The 13,397-nt window shown below is 39.7% G+C and overlaps 1 long non-coding RNA gene across 1 annotated transcript; it reads left to right on the top strand.

Annotated features, from left to right (window-relative positions):
- Positions 1-5,252: 5,252 nt before the first annotated feature.
- LOC147655602 (uncharacterized) lies at positions 5,253-11,666 on the top strand. Its single transcript, XR_015275074.1, has 3 exons — positions 5,253-5,383; positions 7,642-7,716; positions 8,748-11,666. It is a non-coding gene; the product is annotated as an uncharacterized LOC147655602 (long non-coding RNA).
- The last annotated feature ends 1,731 nt before the right edge of the window (positions 11,667-13,397 follow it).

Here is a 13,397-nt window from a genome sequence, read left to right as displayed (position 1 = left end):
AACACTTTAGTATCTCACTGAGTAACTGGGGGGCTATTATTGTTTCCCTATTGTGTGCATTATCCATTAAGTTTCCTCGTCTCTAATAGGGTCATACTCATTTTCTTCTTTGCAGAAATGTAATGTTCTCCAATGAGATTATTTTATATTATCCTGAAATCATTAAAATTGTCATACTGCCAGGTTAAAATAAACAGATGCTTATCTAGCCCAATGGTTCCATTGCTTCTTGGTATTTCCATAATGTGATTTTCACAAATAAACATAATGTGACCCATCCCAGAAGATGTTCAAGTGAAAGTAGATTATCTGTAAAACATTCCCCTTTAGAAATCATACCTCCCATGTGATCGTCATTTAAGCAATTTTAAATATCCTACTCACTGTTTCATCCTCTTTTATCAGAATTCTTCCAATTAATTTTTCTTAAGAAAATATATTTCTATTAATTTTCTGGAGAAGGAATTAGTGGGGTAAGTCAGTAGCTAACTCTGACTGCATTGTTGTGGTAAATCCTCTGCAGTTCCATTTCAGTTCTCTAACTGCCCATACCCCCCTGTGTGTATATAGAATATAAAACTGAAGAGCTGTCCCTGCTCAGACCATGTTCTTCTGTAGAGGGCGGGTATGGAGGGTCCTTCTGACCCCTTTCACAGTAATAGTTAACAAATAGTGCCAAATGGAGAGGGCAGTATCTCCTTCCTGTGCTGTTCTCATTGCCTGCATTTTCTTTACAACTCTGTGTAAACTACAGATCTGTGTTACTGACTCAGTAAAGGACACAGATGTTTCTGTGTGGTTGTATTTTCTTTGGAAACACTCTATGATCACCAGTGTGATTTCCTTTTGATTGCTTCTTTCATGTCCAGCAACAAATACATTTTTTGAATTCCTTAAATTCTTCTGTAAGAAGGTTGGCATCAAGGGATAACATTTCCATAGCCAAGCCACTTCAGAAGCAGCAGCTAACAATCAGAAGACCTTGAATAGGTAAATGTTATCTCAGCTTTTCAGCTGGTGAAATTGAAATAAGGAGGTCAACATCTTCCAATTTAAAATTTATAGTTGGACTTTGACAGCTGAATTAATGACATGAATTGAGAACTTCTGAAGCCTAAAAAATCAAAAGGGCTGCACATTTTCAGGAATCATGGAAATCTGAACACTTATTTATATGCCCTAAGTGTTGTTACCAAGTTAAATGTTCTTGCTTAAATTATTAGGGCAATGTTAAGTCATGGTTAAAGACATCTTTATAGGTTTTACAGTTTTGTCTTTTGTACAGCTGTAGATAACTGCATTTGTATTTGCTTCCTCTGATTATTTGTACTTATGCAGTATCAAAAGCTTATGAGGAAATTTTCCTTAAATATCGTTGTTGCTCTTAAAGTTAAGACCAGCTTCTCTGGTTTGCTTCACTACAGTCTGTCTGTCTCACATTCATGAAGGAACTTGCACACTAAGTGAAGGAAAAATTATCATTTTGTAGGTGGTTGTGGAAGAGATGAAAATAAGCACTTTCCTCATGAAAAGCAGAAAGAAAGAGCATCTTGGTTTCCCAGAGGACAGTAGAAGGGAAGGGACAGGGCCAGAGAAGGCAGCTCTCTAGAAGAGGGTTTGCACTCGGTTCCTATCCACATCCTTGCAGTCCTGTTTGAAGGGGACTCCAGGGTATGGTGGCAAGTGCTGATGCAGACCATGAGCTGTAGGGTGTGCTTTTACCACATATGGGTAATTTGGTAAACTGACCAGATATCCCCCCAATTGCATCAATGCATCAATTTTGTACTCATCAATTTGGACTCTTAAAAGTTGAGGAGGGGGAAGTTAACTGCAAAACTTGAATATTTTGCACTAATTGGCCCTTTTCGTTCTCTCCCTCACATTAAGGCACATGGCTAAAGCAGAGTGTTTTCCATCTTCAGCACACATGGCACAGAAAATACAAATATGCTGCTTAACTTAGTAATCAGTAGTGGAAGAAGACAGGTGTTGCCTTTAACTTAGCACATGATCTGACTTCCTCTCATGCTGCATATTTCTTCTCCTGGCAGAGGAGTGGAGGAGTCAAGCCAGGTATCTCCTTTCCCATTAGTGCCTGGAGGTGGCATGTCCTGTCTGGAGGCACTAATCATGCTGATCATGTACTGCCCCATATGTGGCCAATTGATGAGGAGAAGCACAAGCTGGGGGCTGCTGCTGTGGCAGATTATAATTCTCACATCAGAAACCTCGAGACGGTATTTTGGCAGCCTGGGAAAGGCACATGCTTTGCCTTAATTATGAACAGACTTATATTGCTCATGAAAGTTTCATTACACTAGTTAGCATATTAGCATTACAAGTAACATAATGAAGCATAATTGGTACAAGGATTCAGTGTGAATTAACTGATCTGGGAAAAAATGACATTTCAGAATTCAAACAAGAAAAATAAACTTGATGTTTCCTAGAAATTTCCAGGAGGGATTTTTTTTATAAAATATTAAGATATTGTAAAGATAGAATTGAGAACTTGCTAGCAAGCTGATTTAATTTTTTATTGACTGGTTTATAAAAATGGCATCTTGCTCATCACCCAGCAAGGAGATTTACCTGCAGGGATGTCTATATTGAGTGTTTGATTGGAAACTGCTGAAAATGTTGGTTTGGGAATAAGAGGATACATCATGCTTATAAAAGATAAATTGCTGCTAATTTTTGTTGTAAAGGTAAGTACATTCAAGTAAGGTTACTGTGAGAAAACCATTCTAGTTACAAAAAAACTGTCAGCACAGCTATAAGGTCGTTCTGTGTCCTATGCTGTACAGTGTGCTAACTGCAATAGATATGTTTTTGCCAATCAAAAATAGTGACATGGCATTCAACTTAAATCCCCTTCTTGCACCTCTCTCTTGTTCTTAGCTAAATTAAAAATACCTTTTTCAATACTGGAAATATTTGAATATCAGGGTCCTAACATTTATAAAGGGTGTGAAGAGTGAATGAGCTTTACAGCTGATTTCATAGCTGGGAGGCTGAGGAGTGATGCCAGCACCATCCCTCTGGGGATGGGGAGGAAGGAAGAGGGCTAGCCTGGGTGAGGGGCACTGAGAGGAGCACAGCACCAGAGGGGAGAGCCACATCACCTGGCTGGTTTGTGCCTATCCTCCTTCTCTCCTGGGGTGACAACAACAGGTATTTCCTAAGATTCAGGGATCCTTCTAGTGACATCCTCTGTGCTCTTCACCCCATTTTATTTACCTCTGCTAGTAAATCCCTAGTCAGGTAAGACATATGTATTAATAACACTTTAAACCACTTCAGCACTGCAAGAAACACAGAGCTGTGACAGCCAGGTTCAACACACATAATTTGCACATTTGAAGGTTTTGCAGTGAGTCACTCTTAGATGTGTATGCCAAGTGCATCAGCATTGCAAAGGGGAGTTTTTCTTCCTGTGAGGTGGTGTCAGCCCAGCAGAGATGGTGCAGATTCTCAGCAATGAAACACCAGATTTCCTGCAACAGGTGAGTTTGCTTTCTTCAGGAATGAAGGAAGAGCAGATATGGTGGGGTGAGTAAGGAGACTTCCTCTGCTCAGCACTGCAGCTCAAAACTACACAAGGCAGTGTCATGGTTTTAGCTCTAGCTAAAAATCACCAGAATACTTACTCATTTCTTGCTGTGAGATATGGATTAGGAGAAGGTCAAAAAAGGCTTAAAACTTAAAAGGAATAAGGAAAGTTTATCAACAGAACTACAAGAATAAGAAACCAGAATAAAACCTCCAGAAACTTTTTCTCCCCACTCCACCTTTTCCCTTGTCCAGCTGACAACATAGAGACAAAACCTGGTGGCTAAAGTGGTACCAACTATACAATAGTGTTTTCATCAGTCTTTGTAGAAAAAGGAGTTGTTGTTTGTGATTCCATGGAGAGTTCTCCACAAGAGAACAGTTTTCTCATGGCTTTTCTTTCCCATGATTGGCAGCCACTCGGAAAAATCTCTGCCATCAATGCCCTCCTCCCATTTTCACACCATTCTGAGGTGTGTTCATGGGCCATGAACTCAAGGGGTATTATTTTAGGGATGAGTTATTCAAAAGCAAAGGTGTTCTTCATCTGTTTCTATGATCCTCTCTGGGAACGGAGGTTTTCTCTTTTTTCTCCCTGGGGGCCAAGGGTCTTCATCAACTCTCACTTCTCTCTCTCTGTTCCATCATCTCATGAGATCACAACTACTCCACCATCTACTCAGCTTCATCAATGGGTACCTTTGCTCAGATGTACACTTTGAAATACTTCATTGCTCCCAAATACTCTTTCATGAAGAGTTTTTCAGAACATTATTGTCCATCTCCATGGCCTTACCAAAGAATATTTCAGTTTATTAAAGCATCTCCTCATTCTCTTTCCATCTGAGGCTAGACTCCTTCTTTTATTGACTTTGATGGTTTATATTGTGTCTTTACATGTTGATCATCCTTACTTTCCTCTCTCTGGATAGGGATTAAATCTGCAGGTCTCATCTGAGTAGTGAAAGGGTTAAAATCTAGCCCAAGCCACAGCAGGTATTCATGGTGCTGGATTTCAGGTGTCTCTCTCAACCCAGCAGCCACAGGGAAGGAGCAGACAGTTTGTGGCCTGGAGCTGTCTGTGTGGGCCATGGTGGGGTTGGTGAGTGTCAACAGCTGTCCGGGGTCCCCCTGGGAAGAGTTTTGGCCACCCTGCTGGAACAGGACCTGGAGGGATTCCCGGGAGAAGCCAGTCCCGCAGCACAGCTCGGCCCAGCCTGGGACCAAGGCCCTGCAGCCTCCATCCCCTGCCCAGGAGCCGCTGGGCTCCGGCCCAACCGCCCCAGGCAGCACAGGCCGCGGGGGAAGCGAGGGGCAGCCACAGCAGAGCCCTGCTACCTTTCAAGGCCGGAAAGAAGAGCTGGAAGCTCCTGGGCTTAGGTTTAAAGGGAGGTATTCACAAAAGTGATCTCACTTTTCAGTGGTGAAAAATGACACTTAGGAAGAATTCCTTAGATTATAGGAAGGGTGCTTCTATGACTTTTTTTTTTTAACTAATTCATTTTGCTACATTCAAGAAGGACAAAAAACAGAACAATTGTGCTGTTGTGGCATGTTAAAAAAAAACTGGTGTTGTCTCTGAATGTGGTTATTCTATAAATATTATGATGAATTTTTTTTTTCCAGCAATGTCATATTTCAGCAGTTTGAACCAAGGGCTGACTAGTGACCACCACCTGTGTGTTTCTGGTTTTCAGAGAGCCTTGATTTCATCCTTTCAATGTCCTTGATCCTTTTTTCAAAAATACTGATGGTTCACTACTGCAGCTGAAACATACCTATGCTGGACAGAGAGAGCACCTGTGAAATTCTTAAGAGAAAGATGAAGGTAAATAGGTACATGTATTAGGTATCTAAATACATTAAAATTGTTTGCCTGCTATGAACTGGCAAAATCCAGGTCCTAAACAGCTCCTGTGGTGTGCTTTAAATTAGTAGGCAATACCAACTCTGTGCTTCAACTCCTTCGAAAAATCTTTTTTAGTGTGCAGATTTTTTTTTCACAGTGTTGCATTCTCTTTAAAAAGTCAGATTTTACTTCTCCTACTTTTATTTTATTTTATTTTATTTTATTTTATTTTATTTTATTTTATTTTATTTTATTTTATTTTATTTTATTTTATTTTATTTTATTTTATTTTATTTTATTTTATTTTATTTTATTTTATTTTAGCCAGGAAATATGAAAGTTAAGTAGAGTAGTAAAGTAGTTTCTGGACTATCTTTAAAAAATCAGAATTTTTTCCTGACTGCCTTTACTTTTAGCAGACTCCAGTTTTTAACAGCCACTACCCCCTCTTCACAAGTGTTGCTCAAAACATTTTTTTAATCATGATTCATCATGTGCTTGGCATTCTGCTGTGGTCCCTGATGAGGCAGTGACATGCAATAGCTTTTCGTACCTGTGCTGTGTACACAGACGGGGCACCGCTGAGGCTCAGCTGCTGTGGGACAGGTTAAGTAGGGTCGTATCCTCTGTGCAAAAGCAGCTTCCTGGGAATGAGGCAAGCAGGCACCACCCCTCTCACTCTGTTACAAAAGAATTTGTGAGACATCTATAGTTTACATAATGGTACCCAGCATCCAGGCAGTATTTCTCATCAGTGGATAATAAAATGCTCTTTGGAAAAAAAAAAAAAATAGGTCAATGTTATCCTTGATTTACATATTCTGACTCTGACTTTGATGAAAGGGCATTTTTCTCCTGGTTAGAGCAATGGCAAAAGACAAGACATTTTGTGCAAAAATTTAAAACACTTGAGCAATGTGCCTAACTTCTGGATGAGGGTGACAAAAATAAGGGAGGAGCAGGAACAATGGAGTTGCCTGAAAAAGAAACACTTTAATGAAAATAAAACAGGGACAGTGCCCAGAAGCCATACATAGTATAGGGTCAAACTCTAAAGACCAAAACCAAGATTTCTAGATGTAAACAAAAATTCTAGCAACAATTCTAGATGTAAAACATTCTAGAAACAAAACCTTATAAGGAGCACAAGTAACCAAGAGGGGAGTAGAATTTGGACTACTTAACAACTTCAAAGTCCTTTGGGAGGAATTCTTGGGCTCACCCTGACTTAGATAAATGTTTCCCAGGGCTTGAAGTCAATGCCTGGCTAACCAGGGGCAAGGTCTAGCTGAGTCTGAGTCCCAGTCAGGCTGACTCCCACATACCTGAATCCAAAACATAGTTAATTATCCTTGTGTAACTTTTCAGTCTTAAAATTAAATACTGTTAATTACCTTCCTGTCTCTGCTGTTTTATATTTTGGGCTGCAGAACAAGCAGTCCCTATAGACTGAATTGCTTAACACTTCATACTGAAACCTTGTCTTTAGTTGCATGTAGTCAGTGTATGCACAGCTGTGAAGGTCAGGATTTTCAAAGCTGTCTGAATAGCTTTATCTTTAAAGACAAGTGATCTTGAAAAAAAAATTTAAAGAAGTTCTTCTGTAAAAAAAAGATCAGCAAAAATTGAAGTTTGGGGGAAAATATTTTTCAGTACATCATGGGGGATTTCACTCTGATACTGTATGCAGGCTTTAAAGTTGCCACTGTTATTTCTGTGTCTCCAATCCTTGCATACCCCATTCCCACAACCCTGCTTCGGTTCTGCCCCTGTAAAATTAAACAACAGCACCTTCTTTATGCAGTTCTTCCCATGTTTTACCTTTTTGGCCTGCAGACTCTTGAGACTAGAATTTCTGTCTTTATTATACTGTCTGGCTTTTCTGGACCCAAACGTTATTCAAGAAACTTGCCATAGCTTCACTGCAAGAAATTTATACTAATATAATATTATTGAAAGCTTTTTCATCGGAATTTCATTACATAATAAAAGAAAAATACATTTAGGAAGAGGAGTGTATATTGTACAAATGATCATTTGTTTGACCTTAATCTGTCATTGGCAAAGCTTCCAGGCTGCACTGTATTAGCAGATGGATAATGGGCTACAGCTGAAATTACTTGCACAGTTAAGTACTTTATTTTCTCATTTTCCTACAGTGAGAGTCTCTAAGAACAGAGCTGGCATATAAACACTCAAATACATTCCCACATAAACATGTTTGGCTTATTGTTTAGGCTGTTTCAGTGAGAAGCTGAGGTGCTGCCATCTCCTCTTCAGTGCTTTGTGCAAGGAACAAAAGCTTGAGCCAGGTAGTCACTGTTGTTTCCCTTGGGGAGAGTGGGAAGCATGGCACAAAAGTGCAGCACCTCATTTGAGACAGATTCCAAAGAAAAGGGAGAGGGAGGTTTTTCACAGACTTCACTGGATTTTGGATCATCTTTGGAGTTTTTATCTTAGAATAGCTTGCAAAGCTTCTCTCTGTTGAGCTTTTGCTTGATGTCTTCGTACTGTGTAAAGAAAGTATTTGAAAGAGAAAATTTACCACAGCAGTAAACAGAATTAGAAAACCACAAAAGTCAGAGGAAATAGGATTCAGTGGACAAAACCAGAGAAAACAGTAGAATGAATACTCATTTTTCATGCATACAATCTTATTGCCTATAACTTTTGTTAGGTTAAGAAGAGCTCTTGCAAAGATTTTTATTAAAGTGTAAGCAAAATGAAGAACAGAAATGATCAATGTGGCTAATTACGCATCTTCTGATGACTTTGACATGTCTAGAAAGGAATTCCTCACAACACAACTGGATAAGATTTGCATAATTTTTATCAAGATGACTACTTCCCTAAATTATCTAAATATTATTAAAGCAGAATTAAGTGATGTTCAATTCCTGTCTGTGAACCAAAAATAGTCTCACATTTGAACATCAAGATGTAGAGGGTTATTGATTAAAAATTAAAACAGTATAAGCAAATTGTGCACAAAGAAGGGGGTTCATCCAAGGGTTTTGTTCAAGAATAATGTGTTTATTTATATGATAAAAAGAAATTTTCATCTATAAGAAAATTGCATGAATGATAATAAAGATGCTTAGTAGTTACAGAAATGTTATTGTTTTTATATGGTAGGAAGTTGTCATTTGAAGCTGGCTTCTTTCCTTAGCATTTAAACCTGACATAACTGTTACCAGTGACACAGGGTAATTTTAATGAAACTTAATTGAAAGAAATTGAAAAGCAGGTTGGATTTGGTACTCCCATCTCATTTTTATACTATTCTGCCTATATTAACCAGAGACAAAAGAAATTAACTTTAACTATGCTTTATTCCAAACAGGTTCATGGATAAATGACATTCATAGAAAATTGGAAAAGAAGAACAGATTCCCTGCTTAGAGTTGTAGAAACTGAACAGAAAATGGAATTATTTTTTTTTAAAATAAGGAAAATATGTAGCAACCAGTAAAATAGCCATAGATTTTGCCAGTCTGATGAGGGTTTAGTGATGTCTAGCAAGTCCCTGGTGTGGTTAACTGTGGGAGCAGTATGGCCAGGTATCCAGTGGTCAGTCTAGAAGCAACTAAAAAAAATCTCAAAAGAACTGAGTCCTGTGGATGTAGAGCAGAAACAAGTAAGCTATGGCATGAAGTCACACAGAAATACAATGAATGTTGAATAAAAAACAGATCGGAAGCCACAGGTATTTCCAAAAGAGGCACAAATCTTTGATTAGTTTGATACCCCTAAAAGGCTTCCTACCACTCAGGTGGCAGAACCTGTAAACATAGAAGCCTGGACTCTTGCTTGGCTGGTGGCTTGCCCACACCTTTGCCACTCAGTTACTCCAGACCTGAAACAGTATGGTGCTGTGCATGACCTACCAAAACCTGTTAAATTGGGTCTGGGATACAGGGCTAGAGAAGGAATTTAAATACTTGGAATTTTGCTTTGAGGTTCAGTTTTCTCTGCAAATATGGATGTTTTAGTGAGGGCAGGGCATATGCAACATTTCTGCCACTGCCACACAGTGCACACAAATCATCTCCAATGACAGGTGTGGCAAATCCTTCCAGATTGCTTGTGGCTACACATGATTGATAATAGAGCAGAGGCAGATGGGGTATTTTTTATTTAAGTTAGGGAAGCAAAGAGCATAGGCTATATCAGCAACAAAAATTACATAGTCATAGGAGCAACCCTAAATGCCGATGAGCTCCCTAAATCCATGTTGCATGAAGCTTAGGATGACACATAGACACAAGGCCCACAGCATTCCTGTACCCTTCTGATGCAGGGAGGGAGGTGGGATGCTCTCTGTTCACATCAAAAAATACCAAGGACATGAGATTCTTACATGTGCATCTGAGACAGTTGTGTGGGCTCTAGCTGCAGTCAGTGGAGACTAGATGTGACTGCTGCCTACTGACAGCATTAGATGGATCCTCCACCTGGCCCAGATAGAGGTACTGCGTTGTGGCCACCCAAAATTCAAAAATAAAAGCCCTACCCAACTTGTTAGCAGTCTGAACATTAAAGCTCTACCAAGGCTGCAGATCTTATTGGCACAAAAGAGGGATATTTACATATTTCTTGTAAAATTGGACACTGTATTATTTGAGCACTGCTGTTGGTCTGAGCTGGTCAGAATTCATTAAAGGGTAGAGAGAAAATGTGCTAAAGATTATGCATGTGAGCTGTGAGTGAATAACGGATTGATCAAACTAGATGTTCCCTGTAGGGGCACATGGAATTTAATTTTCTTTTAAAAGGTAATTTTTTTATTCTTCTATCCACCTTGTAGGGTGACATCTGTTGATCCAGTGTAGATAGTTATATTCTGAGTTCAGGTGCTGAACCATATGTGAAATCATGAAATTATTTTTGATTGTTTTAAGCTAAAATGTGTCAATGAGAAAATTACTTGCAAAAACTACACAAACCTGCAGTTTTGTTGGACTTAATATTTACAGGAAATATTTTCTCTAGTTCTGCAGAATCCCCAGACTATGCATAAATCAGCAAGTGCTGGCATTTTCTTAATGTCACTAATGACATTTTGGCCAAGAGGGTCTCAGCTGACTTTATTTACTACAGAATAATACAAGGCACGTCCTGAGGGGAATTACTGCATCACTGGGTCTGTTTACATTACTCTATAAACTGTCATCCTCAGCAAGTGTAATTAGCTGCCCAGTGAAACAAGATCTTTCATTACCATATTTCCTAATGCTTAATGTAGGAATGCAATGGGATGTTTGTTACATATGAAGTAAATAAAATATTTCCTTCTCAGTGGCGTGAATAAAGTTACAATTGTCAAATGCTGAATGACGAAAGACAGTTTGCCCAAAGGCACTGTTACGGGGGGATAACTGAGGGAAACTGACATTGATCTGATGCAATGTTGCCGAGGTTATTATATGGCAAATTTAGCAAAGAACGTATTATTCCAGGCCCTTCCAGAATTATATTCACCAAGGGGCCAGTTAAGAAAGTTAACATCTCTTTCCAGGAGAAAGAGAACCACACTGAGTATTTGATAACAACTGTGCTGTTACTCAAGTGATGGTGATGGATTAAGCCAAGGTTAATGTAACATAGCTGAACTCACAGATACTGACATGAACAGGATAGAGGTCTAATGATAAGGCTACCCATTGTACTGTTCTCTGGAGAACAAGCAGAGTGTGCTTACTGTAAGAGTTGTATGTCTTGCATCCAGCTAAGAGGATTGCTTTTGATGTCAGTATTCAGTGCTTTGGGGATTGGAAGAGAGTAAAAAGTGCTCCCACAGGGTCAGAGAGGTTTTAACAAAATACCTAAATCACTTATGAACCAGAATTGCATTGTGACTTTTGGGCATAGACCAGGAGTGTTGTGAACCTGCACCCAGGTTATCTGGCCTCCTACCAGAAGAGCAGTTCAGCTACAACTCTGAATGTGAACACCATTTTAGGACAGTGTCATAGTGTTAAATATTCTACCTTAATTACTTTTTTCCAATGAATGTATATTGCCCTCTTTCTTCTGATCAGGTCAGTCTCAGCCTAACTGGAGAGGTGTGCTGCTACACAATGGTGCCTTTTGTCATGTTGTACTCCTAAGGTCTTGACATCTTATTTCTTCACTGCACAGGCTGTGTTAGGGCAAGGCTGTGTGAGCCCTGATATCCCGCTGGTCTCAGAATAGCATCATTAGAGGGCTAAACATAATAAAATGTGCTAAGGGCCAAGGGATGTAAAAAAAAAAAAAAAAATCTGATATCTGAGCAAGGCTTTGGTGCATACAACCTGTGCTTTCCATGCTCCAGAGGGGTTAATTATTTGTCTGGCAAAAATATTATCTCAAATGATGTGTTCCCCAGGAAGTTAAAATGCTCCCCTCTTCAACTGGAGTACTGATTCCCTTTACCATTATGAAAAATTGCATCAAGTTTCACTGGAGAATAAGGTAGTGGTAGAGGGAATGGAACCACTCATTAGGGCAGGGACCATGACCCATGACTCAGCTTCCACAGGCAGTGAAGATGGAAGAGACGGTAAAAATTGAGGAGGGGTGTCAGAGAAAATGTAAAAGCAATCCTGACATTTCTTTTCAAATCCAGATGGTAAGCCAGTTCTCCATGGAAGAGTTGTTTGATTTATAAAATATACAGCTTTGTAAATATTTTTGGGCAAATGCGTAAAGGGATGACTTTGGTTTTTGTTAGTTTGTTCATTTGATCAAAAGGAAAGCTGTAGAAGAACAAGTAAGCAAACCATGACTTTTATCAGGTTGACACCAATGCAAAGAAAGGGAGCAATTAGATGCTGACACAAACAGGTTGCACCAGTGGAGAGGTCAGTATAAAGCTCATCGGTCCTCCTTCTTGTCTAAACCTAGTTGTCTAGTTTTCCTTTGAATTGTTTAACAAGTGTATGACAGTTAGAAAAGTCTGGAAGAAACACAAATCATCCCATCATTTGAAATGTTCATCTGTGATGGTAGAACCCATGGTGGTAGAACCCAGTCGAAGCCTGGTTGATGGCACTTGGTATGAAGAGAGGACAATTTGCCTTGAATTGTGCGACAAATAAAAATAACACAGTACCTGTAATGCTGGTGTAACATAAAGAAGAAACTGAACAATTCTTGACCACAAAGAGTTTAAACACGCTTTGGAGGTATTAATTAACTGTATATTAATTAATAGTCCAGGTATGTACAGCAATTGTTCCATAGAATCACAGAATTGTTTAGGTTGGAAGAGAGCTCCAAGATCATCGAGTAAAACCACTAACCCAGGACTGCGAAGCCCACCACTAAACCATGTCCCCAGACACCATCTTTACACATTTTTGGAAAACTAGGAATGGTGATTTCACCATGTCCCTGGGAAAGCCTGTTCCAATGCCTGACCACCTTTCCATGAATGTTTTTCCTAATATCCATTCTAAACCTCTTCTGGTGCATCTTGATCATGGGACAACTTTTACAGCACCTGCCCTGCTGGAACCAGATGGGCTCCATCCCTCTGTTAAGGGCAGAAGGATTTTAGCTCATGAACTGGTGGAACTTGTTGAGAGGGCTTTAAACTAGGTTTGGAGGAGGAAGGGGATACAGCTGGGCTGTCTGGAAGCAGTTCCAAGGGTGGAAAGCCTGAGATAGAGGTGAAATTAGTAGCCCAGCTGAGGTGCATGTATACTAATGCACACAGCATGGGTAATAAACAAGAAGAGCTGGAGGCCATGGTGCTACACCAAAGCTATGATGTAGTTGCCATCATGGAGATGTGGTGGGATGACTCACATGGCTGGAGCACTCTACTGGATGGCTACAAGCTCTTCAGAAGAGACAGCATAGGGAGAAGAGGTGAAAGGGTGGCCCTTTATATTAGGGAGGCTTTTGATGCCATGGGTATTGAAACTAGTGATAATCAAGTTGAATGCGTATGGGTAAGAATTAAGGGGAATGCCAGCAAGGCTGACATCCTCCTGGGAGTCTGTTA

This window comes from Cyanistes caeruleus, chromosome 1, assembly GCF_971803275.1.
Source record: "Cyanistes caeruleus chromosome 1, bCyaCae1.hap1.1, whole genome shotgun sequence".
In the NCBI taxonomy this organism is placed as follows: domain Eukaryota; kingdom Metazoa; phylum Chordata; class Aves; order Passeriformes; family Paridae; genus Cyanistes; species Cyanistes caeruleus.
Note: the sequence above shows the minus strand (reverse complement) of the source record. Positions and strands in the feature narration are given on the sequence as shown.